The 10,868-nt window shown below is 45.6% G+C and overlaps 1 long non-coding RNA gene across 2 annotated transcripts; it reads right to left on the reverse strand.

The window, feature by feature from the left end:
* Positions 1–6,006: 6,006 nt before the first annotated feature.
* LOC105020980 lies at positions 6,007–9,337 on the reverse strand. Of its 2 annotated transcripts, none has more exons than XR_002196136.2 (3): positions 9,235–9,337; positions 8,388–8,485; positions 6,007–8,190 (listed from the first exon to the last, which is right to left on the reverse strand). It is a non-coding gene; the product is annotated as an uncharacterized LOC105020980 (long non-coding RNA). The 2 variants fall into 2 exon arrangements; XR_002196137.2 differs by lacking the exon at positions 9,235–9,337 and adding an exon at positions 8,752–9,004.
* Between the last annotated feature and the right edge of the window lie 1,531 nt (positions 9,338–10,868).

A 10,868-nucleotide genomic window follows, 5' to 3' on the forward strand; every position in this document is an offset into this window, starting at 1 on the left:
ATATTTCACAAGATAAACACATCATGGCTGAGAGTAATGACTCACAGTGATGTTTAATGTAGTTTAATTATTTCCAGTGTGATTTCCAATTTGCAATTACGGCCTTGACTCACAGCACTCAGCAGGTTCGGGAGAGTCAAAGATCAGGACATTTGTACTCTAATACACATCTTGCCAAGCTGTTACGATATGCGGCTTGCTCCAACGGGTATTCTTTGAGGAGAGCAAATTCTTAAGCCAACAAGAATGATTGAGCTTGCAGATGCCCAACTTACCACGAGGTGTTGGCCCAATCCGGATGTAGGTGAGACAGATTTCCTGCACTCTCTAGAGGACCTCCAGGCCCTGTCGTTATACTACAACCAGAATTTGAACTGCCGGCCTCAATGCATCAGATGACCTGCGAGGCAGTGTCCAAACCACCGTTCTCTTTTTAAATCAGATTTAGTTTAACCAGCATTATTGCACAATTTTCAGTCCACCTGTTAAAAACAGTTGGACTTTTGCATTTGAAATATAACCTACGGGCTACGGTTTAGAAATATAAAATGTGCAATGTTTCATTCCACGAGGGCAATCACGAGCAAATTATTATTATTTGCCATTTCAAAGTTTCAGACTGTATCTGGTTCAACATTTGTATCCACTGCAGGGACAAGCATGCAAGCGTAAATTCCCCAGAAAAATAATGCTGTGTTGAACCTGCCATGATGCAATTCTACAAAGTTGTTCTGAGATCCAAGAATCTGTAGCTACGTCAGTGGATGTTTTATCCCTCTTGATGAGGACCCATCTTGTATTCCCCGCGTTACTTCAACATCACACACTTTCTTCTCTCATACTAATTTCTGGCTTTGCTTGCAATGCATTATTACATCATCAATATTTTCGTCTCACTGGTGAATTCAATGTGAAGCCGTTCTCCGGGAGTGTCGAGAACCAGTCTCAGCAACGATGCCACGAGAGTCCCTCCCAACCCCCCCACCCCCCCCCCCCCCCCCCCCCCCCCCCCGCTGCGAGCTGTCAAATCGTCCAGATTACTTGACTTTTTGAAGATCCTGCCACATGTGGTCTTCTTTAGTCGGCCGATAAAATGGAGCGTTACTGATGCTCTGTGGGGCTCCGGCTTTGATTCCAGGGCAACACGTCTTGCAGTGACAAAGCGACGCAGGGGGTCTCTGTGAGTCTAATCTCTAATAAGGGATGAAATGCTTCTTGATGAGGCTTGAGAGCCGACCAGGTTGAACTTTAGCAGGGGAAAAAAAAGAAACCTTTTAAGATGGAGGAGTGTTGGAGTAAGTAGCGGGTAATGATAACGAGGACTCTTTGCTTTCTGATCTGAGGGGCTACTTGCTACCATGGGGGGAGTTTAACAATACCATTGCCCCGCTGATGATACATCTACCGGGGCTACTTCTTAGGCAATTTACATACATTGCCCTTCTACTGCTTTTCAACCCTCTTTGAACATACATCCTTTGAATGAGGGTTGGAATACATAGGGCTTTCACATTTTCAGGGTAAATATTAATCTGTGTCCGTGAAACTGACCCAGAGAGTTTGCCAAAACAACTCCTTGATTGTCATCACCGTTGCATCGTTTCAGTGACACACAGTCCCTCTCTACCACTGCAGTCCTAGCGATTGTGATGTCGTCGTGATGTCATTGTCGTGTTGTCTACTGGGATGATGTTTAGAATACCTGCTGGGGGGGGTGGTCTGCTAATAATTACATTGCTGACAGACATTCAATGGCTACGTCAATGGACAACCACTGACTTAAAACAAACTTGTCTTGTAGCACAATCTTTACAACGTGGAGGCTTTCACAAAATCAAAACATGACTACTCTAATCATTCAGATCTTGCTCGCCCGTCATACCACACTGTGACATATTACTGTGTGCTGTTTGGCAAGCCACTCCCGTGCTCCTCCTGGCCAGTTATGTGTGAAACTAATCTCACTGCCCTACACATCTCTCAGTCATGACACTCACCGAATACAGTGGAATGGCACTTTAATGGTCACACCTTTGATGCGGATTACACGTGTACAAGCGCCTTACTTGATTATGATTAATAATAACACAGTATGTCAGCTTTTAGGGGCTAGTTTCGATAATAGGGGACATTTAGTAGCTAACATTGTCTTGAGACTCCGGTTTGTTCATTCACACCGGCAGGTATTTTCTTTTTAAACTCCCCCCAAACCCACCCCCCCACCCACAATACACACACTCGCTAACAAGGACCAAATAGACAATAAACACTGTCGATGATCCCACTGTCGAAGCCCAGCAATTTCATAAGGACCTGGATCAAATTAGCAGAGACCTTGCAATGTAACACAGGGGCTCTAGCGCGGGATTAGGGGGGACTATCTCAAGGCTGTGCTTCTCAGATAACTACACCTAAAGGCACCTTTATTACCCGACCGCTTGTTCCCCTCCTCAACCTCCTCCCCCATCTGAATTTCATCTGGGTCTTAATTAGTATACAAATAAAACCTCCCCTTATCTTCCTCTCCCCCTAATTGGCCTGTCTTTTCTTATGCCGGTGGAGTGAGCGCGCGTGCGTGAGGGCCCTGTAATTAGAGTGACCGGGTTCACCTTTCCCTCTCAGACACGCTGACGCTCCGCGGGCCCCTGGGGGGGGGGCCCTTGGCCGGGCCCCGGGAGCTCACGCTCTGGATTATTGCTCGGCAATCATTCCCCGGGCTGTCCCGCCGGCATTCACATGGACGGAGGAGGGCTTTGGGTGCTGCCGGTTCCCACTGTTACGGTGGGGGTAAATGTGCGGAGGGAGGGGCCGCGCACTTCTTCATCACCCCCCCCCCCTCCCTGTTGCAAGTAAAGTGTTTATCGATTATCCAGGCCCCCGCTCTTCGGCGACTTAATATTGTGTGACAGTGCACGGAGCTCAGGTAGTAATGAGAGTTATGTTGGGGGAAAGGGAGGGGTAGTGGGAACAATTAGATCCCTTTGTTATTAAACTGGATTCATCCATCCCACCACCCCCCCCGGACGTTTGTGGAGGGTATCCGGCCATCTCAACTTCTCGAAATTGGCTAACCCACAAATTATCACGTTTGCAGTAGCTGCCTGTCGGTTAAATAGCCGTCAACACATCCCTCAACAGCACCCCCGCCCCCCCCCCACCCCGTTCTCCCAATGCCAGAAACAGTCACAAACCTCGGAGAGACGCGCAGTCAGACCAACTGAAGCCCCAGCAGACACAACTCCTGCTGCTTCTCCCCATACCGTGACTGTATGCTGGAAGAAACGCTAAATTACCACCTCGCGAAACACAACGCAACATTCCGTCATGTCTGCTGACACAATGACCCTCCTCACCGGTTGTTTCAACTTGTAGTGTACACCTTCTCAGTGTCGCTGCCAAACTACCTCAACTTAAGCTAACGGAGCCCCTTTGGACACGTGAGAATAAAAATGTCCCTTCACAAAGGTGGGTTACATCTTGGGGTCACCAAATTTACTAAGCTATGGTTAGATACCACCTCCTTGCCGGCAAGTTATTTGGAAGAGTTGCCAGCGACTGTCGTCACCAAACCACAAACTAAGCACCCAAAGTTTATTAACTGGAACTGTGAGTGGAAACAGGCACTGTAGTCGAATGAGACTAGAATATAACATTTTGGCACCAGAGGTGGGTTTGTAGTTAAATGGTTATGCAGAATAGAACCTAATACCCCTGTGAAGGATGGTGGTGGATCTGTGATGTTCTGGGTCTGATTCCAAAGGCCCTTGGAAACTTGTTAAGATACATGGCAAAATTTTGACCAAAATCTGTCTGCTTCTCCCAGGTGGCTACAACTGGGTCATCGTTTGGATCTTACAGCAGGACTCCAATCCAAAGGATATCACCAAATCCGCATGAAAACAGTTCCACGACCGTAGAACAAAGCTTTTCCAAACACAGTCCCCTGATCTAAATCTCACTGAAAACTCGTGGGGTGAGCGGAGGAATATCCAGATGAGGAGCCCAAGGACTCTTTAGGATGTGGAGAGTTTCTGTATGGAATGGTCTCAAATACCTTACTATGTGGGAACTCATGTTTCTGAATTCATTAGATTCATATGTTATTTTGAGTGTAAGATTAAGCTGATAAACAACAATGACATGTTTTCACAGGCTTTTTTTTGGGTCATGTTTACTTAGGGTGCCAATAAATCTGGAGGGCACTGAATGCAATCCAGGTACAGTAACTCTTTAGGACCTCAAACACTATATAATCCAGGTACAGTAACTCTTTAGGACCTCAAACACTATATAATCCAGGTCCTGTAACTCTGTAGTACTGCAACCTCAGCGGCTGCATATAATCCAGTGATAATAACTACAGAACCTCATATATTGCAAATATAATCCACTCAAAGTCTGTAGAACTTCATAAATAGTATTTATAATTCAGGCACTGTAACTCTTTTAAACCTCATACATTACAGTACATAAACCAGGTACTGGAACTCTCAAATATTATAACCCACACCCCCACACATACATACGTTTAATGATAAACTACATAACAACTGGAGGCGGGCCAGAATGAGGTTTTCACCCTTCTCAAATTTAATTTTGTAGTTGAGAGATTACTGAGGAAGCTTGAAACACGCACTAAACTTTGCCAACCCTGGACATGGCATGCTGGTAGAGAAAGGGCTGAACTTGTCAAGTTGGCTTTGTGGTACTTGCGTTAAATCTGCCCTGAAAAAGCTGTTCCGTGTGATTAATCATAAGTAAAAATATGCGAGTGCTCGAGTGAAATCACAGACAAAGATAGAAGACCCAGAACAACAGTGATAATAAGACTGGGCAGGAGCCTGGCCCCGCGCTCACTTCAGCTATCCAGCCCTTCAACATTATTTCAGATTTATTTAGAGGTGGGGGTTTTTTTTTCTCACCACCAGTCTCCCTGGTGTTTTCTATTCCATCAAAAGAAATAAGGTTGATTCCAATACAAATCCAAGAAAAAAAAAAAGTTTATCAGATGAACACCATTTACTTGTGCGTTTTCTGGCCCGAAGTGATGGCTTGATTTGATTTCTCTCTGTGTATGTGTGGGCTTGAACATTTTGTGGGCTTCGGTATAACATTCTGACTCCCACCAACATCTGGCCAGCACACTGTAACGTGGAGTTTTTCTCCCAGAAAAAAAAAAAAACACATAGCTGGTATTCTTGCCCAGGCAGGAAAATGTCAGGGATTTTTTATTTTTCTGCGGGCAGCCGTATCCATGAGAGTCATTAGCTTTAACATACCATTTGCAGCTCACTTGAATAAAACAGGTCTGCGGTTCACTCAACTGTCTAACTGAAACAGAATGCTGGTTGGGAGAAGCAAAATATACTTTCTGAATGGATGGAGGGAACTTTTAGGGGGGAAAAAAACTAAAGATGCCGAGACACTTATTTAAATTGATGTTTAGGATTTCCTGGTAATCATCGGTTTGAGTCGTCTGAAGGTCACTCATCTCTCGATACCCAGTCCCGAGAGCTATATGGAGCAACCTCTCTTATGTCATTAAGTTCCCAGAGTTCCTGAGTCCTCACCATTTGGCCGCAGTACATTCCTTGTTTGACACGTGAGAATAGGTGTTGACAATATCTTCTCCTCTTCGCCCAGAACTGCACTGCACCTTCCTTTTTCATCCCCCATTTGCAGCTCTCCTATAGTATCTTTGGGAGCAAGGGATGAGATGGAGCTTATGGGAAGACAGCGAGATCAGATCAATCCCGGTGTCAGGCGCTCGGCGCACGTCTCTCCTCTCAGCAGCGGCAGGACGAGTGTCAGTCGGAGGGGAGGTAGCCGCCACGCGGAGAGAGAAGATGGAGGGATGGAGAGACGGAGACTGGGCGCGGGGGAATGAGATAGAAGGAGTGGGGCGGAAGGAGAGAGGGATGGAAAGAGGAGAAAATAAAAGAGAAGAATGAAGAAGAGAAAAAGAGGGAGCAGGGAGGATGGAGAGAATGAGAAAGAGGGAGGCAGAGAGGGAGGGAAGGAGGGAGGGGGGGGGGCTGGTCCGGCCCAGGGGAGTGCACCTCCAGCAGACAAAAGATCAATTCTCTCCATCTCTCTCCCAGCTCCTGATAACAAGCAAAAGTTCAGCAAGCCCAGAAGCTGTCTTCCCTTTGTAATGTGCAATCTGAGCCGTGCGAACACACTCACCAGCGGGTACCAACCCTCTGCCTTTCTCCACACACAGAAGAAGTCACAAACACAGTAAAAGAGGGCTCCAGCAAACATAAGTGATACCATAGCCATAGACAACACCAGTTTTTATCAGAAGGTTGGTACATTAGTGGTTCTTGGGTCAATGTGTAATGATAAACCCGGGATGTCCATTGTCAGATATGGCAATGGCTTTATTTACATTTTTATAAAACATGAAAAAAGATATATAACCCTGCGTTTCACAATTGTCATCACTCCAACTGTTTCTAATGTGCATTTCCTTCACTGCTACAGTGAAAAAAAACCTGCTGTCCTTTGCTTTGTCTTTGGCCGAGACTGTAAGAGAAACCAGAACGAGACAGGAAGCTGTTGCATTCGGTCAGAACCAAAACATAATTTGTGACAGACTACGATGCCAAGGCTGTGTGGTTTGGATAGTGATTGTGGGTAACATTGTTATTGGCAAAGTCTACGGCAGTCAAACCAAAAACACACATTGTGAAATCCGGCAACATTCTGTTTCTCCACTAGACACAAGTGTTATTGATAACAGACTCATTTGGGGAGAGTTTATGGACGGGATTGTTTCCTTCCTGTTTGCGCTCTGCGCTCGAGTCACAGCACTTGTTTTTATTACGAACAAACCCCCCCCCCACCCACACTCCCGAACCACATGTCTGAGTGTTAGCGTCATGTGTTCCTCATTTAGCCTAATGTCTTTTCAAACCTCATGCATTATTGAAATGAAACCAAAATGAGATGTCACCGTCGACAGTGTATGTCTTCAATTTAGTTCTGACTGCGTTGTCCCGAAACCATATCTCCTCTGATACTTTTTTCCCCCAGCAAAACCAACTCCCCAGAAACATTACCTTTTAACCCGAGCGAAATAAAGAAAGAACCTATTGGAACGCACTGTCAGAATTCCTATATTTCTCAAAGTACACGTTCATATTTCGAATGGACCACGAAGTGGCCTCCAATCAAATGTTTACCTCAGATCACCAGACTTGGTATTCCAGGACGATTTTATAGTCTGTTTGGATCTTCCTGTTCCGACTGAAGGCCCAGCCAGTCTCTCCTTCCTCGGGGAAGCTGATGGTGTCTGACAGGTCCGATGCTGGTTCCGTTTAAAGGAACCATGAACAGAGAAAATGTATTTGGGTGTGGGGGGGGGGGTTAGAACCTAGAACTCAGCCACCCCTCATCAGGGAGAGACTTGGGCCCAAAGGTCACTCTGACTGACTAAAGTATTCAGGACAGCAAGGCAATGGTTCCCACTACACAGCAGCAGCATGGATAGGGTTACTATTGTATTGGTCCAGAATTCCCCCACATTTTAAATCACCCGTAACGTTTATCACTTCCAGGCCCCAACCGCATGCAGTCATCCTCAACTCAGAGACCCAATGTCATAACAATGTCTCAGTAATGGACCCAATGATTAGGGCTTTCTCCGGGACCCCTAGGCAAGGCCTCTGACAGATGGGCCACACCCACTTGACTATGCAGATTTATGCTGGCGCAAATGTTTACAGATATTGTCATTATATGGCCATTATGGCATATGTTCTTACATATTTTTAACGCGCAGTAGCTGAGGCAAAAGCTGTCACGCGCCGAGCTTTTGTTGTCGCGTTTCCGCTTGAAAGGCACGACCAGGCAGGGACAGCCGAGCGTTCTCAGAACACAGCTGACCTTTTACACGATTTTCAATTACAGCTGAGGAGAGAACCGGAGACAGGGGTCCCTGTAGTGAGTCCGTCTCGTTCTCCTCCTCTCTGCCGGAACATCTGCCCGTCCAGCGTTGCATCGCGGCTCACAAGGTCGCCTGCCCTGCCCACGATGGGCAGGTGTGCGCCGGGCAGGGCCCCTCTGTCATTAGGCGACCAGCTGTGCTGTCACGTCTGGCAGGCGGGCCGATCGGTGTCATCCGTGACCCTGTCTCACAGCCGCCGTTGGAGGGGAGTGTGGAAGCGGAGACCTTGACAGGGCAACCTGGGGTGAAGACACGTTCAGAATATCTATGAAGGACAGACATGGTGGTGTGGCATCATCCCCCCCCCCATCGCATCCAGCCGGGAGCCACTTCAGCGGCTGAGATGTTCTCTCTCCTCCCTCTTTTGTGCCTGAGACCAGGACAGGCGTCTCGTCAGCCATGTCGGTCAATAACGAAATAACACAACTCAACTTACCTCCCGCTGTGTCCTGTTTGTCTTTTCAAAGGAGAGGTGAATGCATGTTGGAGGGGTCTTGGAAATAGGGAGAATATGAATGCAGTCACTGTGCCTCACTGGAACAAGCATGGAAAAAAGGTGTGTTGAAAATTCAGACTACATTACATTGTCAATGATGTCAATTTCCATTAATTTATTTTTCTGGTCCAAGTGAAACCTGAAAAATAAATAAACAATTTCATATAATGAGGCATACATAAAATTAACAGCAGTACAAATGCTATTTTAAATTAAATGCTTTCAAAATTATAATCAATTAAACATTTTTGATGGGCCTGCAATACCTAATACATTATATATTTTCCCATTAATAATACTTAACATATTTTTCCCAAAGCAGCTAGTGATTGATCTGGATTAGCGCCAGTTGGCAGGAACGGTAAATGCTGATGACACTTGCCTGCTGTACTTATCTCGAAAGTTACCAAAAAACAGCTCACTAGCAAGAAACTTCAAAGTCCTGCCTCCTCCGGTGGAAATTAGGTAAAAATTAACCATGTTATTGTTGTATGGTTATTGTTTTAAGCGGCTCAAATAATTATTCACACAAACATGTTTACGAAGTATCAACTGGCATCGAAAGTTACTAGCAAGCTATTAGCTTTTTTTCGCAAGTAGGCCTAGTTTTCTACAATGTCACACATTTTGATTTGACCCCTTTCTGTGTCTTGACCGGCCAGCCGCATTTGTCTTCATTGAAACGTTTGGCTAATATGTATTATTATAAACATTAAATGTTTGCTACAATGGACTATAGCATGTTATATTTGCCCTGGTCCAAGCAGAGGAAACGTGATTAACTCACGCCTTGAACCATCCAATTCCGGATAAAGACTCGATGTTTTCTAGCATTGATTGTTCATGTGTAGCCTTAGACACCACCCCTGACCCACTCCAGACCTCTACCCACTTACTTTGATAGGTCTTCCGTTAGTGAATCACAACACTACATTTCATGTAGTCTGCCTCGCACACGGTACCAATGTGCTGCTAGCTAGAGAGGTGTGCAGTCAGTGGGTCGTTTCTGAGCAGACTAGAATGGCCTTGGGAGCACTGCTTGCCCACACTCCACTACCTGGATCCACCCACATGCCCTCTTTAATTCCACTCCTCTGTTCTCGCCAGACCTGCCATGGATGAACTGACAGTAGCCGAGCTAAAAGAAGCCAGCCAGCCAGCACTAGTCTGCCTATGGTGGGAGGTTTGATTTGGGATGGGGGAATTGGTGGCCCAGCAGGTCTGCCTGGTCTGCTGGTCTGGGCATCCATCGATGGAAGTGCATCACACCTCTGGCCAGCTAGAGGCTCCTCCTCCCTGTTCCTCCTCCCTGTTCCTCATCCTTGCCGACTGAGTGACCGATCGTCAGTCTTGCTGAATGGTAATCCCCCCCCCCCCCCCTTGATAACCTTGTGGGAGCTGAGACGGGCAGGTAAGAAAGAGAGCAGAGTGAGAGGGGGGATGTATAGATAGAGTAGAGAGAGAGATATGGGCTAGAGCCCGGTGAGGTAATTGGTGTGTGGATCAGAGACGGGCCAATCTAGCCATCAAGTGGGCCATCAGCCCCCCAGGCCGCGAGGGGCTGGTCGCCAGGCGGCTGAGGCAGTCAGTGGTTGTAATAAGGTCTGGCCCGGGTAGATGGCATATTAGGTATTGCCAAGGAGCAAGAAGTTAGGCGTCTTTGACTCAGTACTAGAAGAGGGTTAGTCCTTTTGTCTCCTTGGCCAATTCGGTCAATGCAATGACAAGAAAATGTTTGTGTATGTTTTTTAAGCGAAAGAAACCATGATGAACACTCTTAACACCACATCACAATTAAAATTGTAGGTGTTTTTTCTGGTATGCTTTATGTAGGCTGATATTTTAAATATGGGAAGACAATTGTCAGTGGGTGTATAGGGGAATGCATAGGAGTTTGAAACAAACAGCATGTTTGAAGTCCATCGACTGAATAAGCCTACTCTCTAATAATGGATAACTGACAATAGATGACTGAGTTTTTCTTTAAATTAATCTAATTATTTTGGTTAATGCCAATTAAAGCTCTTTATACCTTAATTATGGTATTGTACATATTCAGTTTTTTAAGAAATATTATTAATCAGGCATGCTATTCGTGCATTTTTATTATAGATTATATGGTATTTCTCATGAAAATTCAGTGTAACCCTAATGGACTTAATGTAACTCTAATAGTTTGATTATTTATCATTAGTAGAATGTATCTGGTTCTTTGTTTGATCCCAAATAACGCGCTGCCCCTGAAGTCAACATAAAAGGCTTTTATATCTTTTCCTCCTTGTGAGGGCGGAGGATAGTGAAAATTCACAGAAGTAGGAAGTAAAGGCTTTTACTGAAAACAATTTAGTTTATGCATTATTGAGTAATGGAATCGTGTAAAAGAGGGAAAGAGAAATAAAAAATGTCTGCGGTCATGAAATA

This window comes from Esox lucius, chromosome 25 (assembly GCF_011004845.1).
Source record: "Esox lucius isolate fEsoLuc1 chromosome 25, fEsoLuc1.pri, whole genome shotgun sequence".
NCBI classification, from domain to species: Eukaryota; Metazoa; Chordata; class Actinopteri; order Esociformes; family Esocidae; genus Esox; species Esox lucius.